This window comes from Canis lupus, chromosome 16 (genome assembly GCF_003254725.2).
Source record: "Canis lupus dingo isolate Sandy chromosome 16, ASM325472v2, whole genome shotgun sequence".
NCBI classification, from domain to species: domain Eukaryota; kingdom Metazoa; phylum Chordata; class Mammalia; order Carnivora; family Canidae; genus Canis; species Canis lupus.
Window position 1 is genome coordinate 48,077,664 of NC_064258.1, and position 3,468 is coordinate 48,081,131.

Below are 3,468 nucleotides of genomic sequence, written 5' to 3' on the forward strand. Positions count from 1 at the left end.
CTGTCATGTATCGAGAGCCTCCTATGTGCTCTGTGATTTCCATAAATATCCCTCCCTGGTCCTCACCGTCACCTTCTCAATGGTCCTGTGCTGCTACTCTTGTCACCTTCATACACAGCCTAGGAGACAGGCTCACAGGCGTGACCTACGTTGTCTCAGGTCACGTAGGGGCTGAATCCAGGTCTTCCCATCCCAGAGCTTGCCTCTTCCATTTCCTTCCTTCCTTCCTTCCTTCCTTCCTTCCTTCCTTCCTTCCTTCCTTCCTTCCTTTACTTATTTATTTATAAAGATTTTTTATTTATTTGTTAGAGAGAGAGTGTTAGGTAGCATAAGCAGGGAGGAGGGGTAAAATGAGAGGGAGAAGCAGGACCCCGACGTGGGGTTCGATCCCAGGACCCTGAGATCACGACCTGAGCCAAAGGAGATGCTTCACTGACCAAGCCACCCAGGTGCCCCTCTTCTGTTCCTTTAAATAACCCTTTGTTTTATGGAAAAGTCTCCTTCTCTGGGTGTGAAGAGTCCGTGTAAAGGTTTGGAAGTAGGACCATTTTTAGGAGTATTAGGGGCTTTTCAGAGGTGCTTTATATTGACAGTGGACTAGTGCTTCCTTTGGGAACGGCCCAGGGCAGCCTTATTCTGGTGGGTTCCAGGATGGGGAGGGGGGTTGCTGGCACAGACCTTCTCCCTTGTACCCGAGGTGTGTGGGGGTGGGGGTGGGCAGGCTTTTTTGGCAGCAGCCTTGGAGCAGGACCAGGTGCACAAAGAGACAATGTTATAGAAAACTGACCCCTGTGCTTTGGGGCCAGAATAATACAGCAAAGAGTTTTTTTTTTAATTTATATTTATTATTATTATTATTATTTTTTAAAGATTTTATTTATTTATTCATGAGAGATGCAGAAAGAGAGAGAAGCAGAGACATAGGCAGAGGGAGAAGCAGGCTCCATGCAGGGATCCTGATGCGGGACTCGATCCCTGGACTCCAGGATCACGTTCTGGGCCAAAGGCAGGCGCTAAACCACTGAGCCACCCAGGAATCCCTCATCCCCTCATTTTTATTATTTTTAAGTTTACAATTCAGGGGTATTAAGGGCACTTATATTGTCGAGAGGCCATCACCACTGGGTGTCTCCAGAACTTTCTCATCTTGCAAACCTGAAACTCTGACCCCCTTCACCACTAGCTCCCCCTCCCCTCCCACCTCCCAGGCCTTGGCCACCACCATTCTTTCCGACTCTGAATCTGACTCGAGCTGTCTCGCATAAGTGGAATAATACACTATTTGTCTTTGTGATTGGCTTATTTTTCTTAGCATGAGGCCTCCAAGATTCATCCGTGCTGTAACAAGTGTCAGAATTTCCTTCCTTTTTAAGGCTGACTATTGCTTTGCAGGGAAGAGGCTGCAGTGGCCTCTGGCCTGCGAACACTGCAAGCCAGCCCGGAGGGCTGCCTGGAGGAAGGGGCTGGGCGCTTTGGAGGGTCGTGCGGGATTTAGCCGGTTTGGGCAGGAGTTGCATCCTTGCTGTCCTGTCTTCTGGTGGCACCAGGCTCCTGAGACAAACGGCTAAGAAGGGAGGAGGGGAGGTCGGCGGAAGAGAAGTGAAAGGTCACCTTAAGATCGAGCTTCGCTGAGGCGTTAGGGCAGCCAATGTGATTTTTGTTCAATGTGATGCTTTTAAGCGCTTTCAATAACAAGGACTTTGTGAAGGAAAAGACCATAACAAAAAAATATCACGGGGATACAAGGATTTCCTTTGCAAGAGGATTTATGAGCGAAACCTCCTTCAGGCTCCCTTAGCACACTGTTTTCGGGGAAACCGGAATAGAACAATCTGTAGCGAGAACAAAGAGCCCTGTGTTGGGAAAGACATGTGGACCTGGCAGCAGCAGGTGCGCTTTTGTGGGGAGACCGAGGTAGGTACCCCCCTCCCTCAGGCCCTCCGGCCAGGGCCCACTCAGCCCTGAGAGCTCCTAAGTCTCCAGGACATGGTCGGCTGCTAAGAGGGGGGTTAGTCTCACTGCTCTAGAAGGTTCTGTAAGCAAGTGACCTGAGCTCCATCCCTCTGCTCCACGCTCCTTGAGTTTTGGGGTTCAGGCATGATTGAAGCAGAGCTCTCCCAACTCCAGGTCCCCAAAGCCCCCCCTACCCTGAGGAGGGCCTGTCCCCTCCTCTGCCCCAAGGGATGCCCACCTTGTGGTGGCGATGTCCGGCCTCTTCCTGGTGAGCATCTGAGTGTAGTGACCCTGCCAGGCTGGAGATCACAGTTTCCAGAAGCTTAAAGCCAGGCCCGGATTGCTTGTAGGTACTTAACTCATTTGACCGCTTGTCCATAGGGTTTCGCCTGGGCCTTGAACTCGTATTTCCAGCCAAGATGGATCGGACTCCAGGCTCCCTGAGGATGAGGTACCACGACTGCCCGGGATCGCCGCCCTCCACCAGGGCCCCAACCCTCTTACGTTTTCTACAGCCTGTTTTGTTGTTGTTGTTGTTGTTGTTGTTGTTGTTGTTTAAAGAGAGGGAACAGAATTGACAGCTCACTGGCTGCCCAGCCCCAGGGAAGGGTGATTCCGCAGCATTCTGTGTAACCGGTGCTCCCCTCCACGTTGCCCTCAGGCAAACTTGACCTAGGCAATGATGCAAATTCAGATTTTATCCTCTATTCCCAGAAATCCCTCATTTTGCGACTCAGAGCTAAGGCTAATGTGAGTCCTTAGGCTGATCTTTCCTTTAAAATCCTTCGGGGAGGGGCCTGGGGGGCTCAGTTGGTTGGGCGTCTGCCTTCAGCTCAGGTCATGATCTCAGGGTCCTGGGATCGAGCCCCAGATCGGGCTCCCTGCTCGGCGGGGAGCCTGCTTCTCCCTCTGCCTCGGCTACTCCCCCTGCTTATTCTCTCTCTCTCTCTCTCTCATTCTGTCAAATAAATAAATAAAAAAAAATCTAACAAAAGAATAAAGAATGTCATTGTGGAACACAGGACCGCAGCCTCCTCCGTCCACAGAGTCCAGAGCTCTCTAAGGGTGGGGAATGAGGATCATGTGGGGTCCCCAACCTCCACGAGTGAGCCCAGGAACTTGGCAGTGGAGTCTACACCTGGGTTCTCCAAAGTCAGCCAGGGCATCAGAAAGGCTGGGGTTGATGGCAACCCCAGCGATCCTATAATCTACCAGAGGCTTGAAGAGTCCGGGGTCCGCCTCCACCTCCACCCCTCCACAGCCTTCCTGCTCAGTGAGCCTCTGCTTTTCTTGCTTTGCATCCTTTCCGTGAGGAAGCTCATCGCAGCCGGAGCTTCGATGGTTATTCACTGGTCTGTGTTGAAACTCCCCCTGCAGCCACCACTTCTCCGCTCCTGCAGCCACCGCTTCTCCGCTGGGCCCGGAACCCGTCAAGCCGCAGGGACGTACGATGGGCACAATGACTCCGTTCTGCCCGGGCCACCCTCCCGCTTGTGCCACCTACCCCGCCAGCTC

The 3,468-nt window shown here is 52.3% G+C and overlaps 1 long non-coding RNA gene across 1 annotated transcript; it reads left to right on the plus strand.

Annotated features, from left to right (window-relative positions):
* Positions 1-1,379: 1,379 nt before the first annotated feature.
* LOC112675184 (uncharacterized) lies at positions 1,380-3,468 on the plus strand. The gene is made up of 3 exons (XR_003145799.3): positions 1,380-1,914; positions 2,335-2,404; positions 3,331-3,468. It is a non-coding gene; the product is annotated as an uncharacterized LOC112675184 (long non-coding RNA).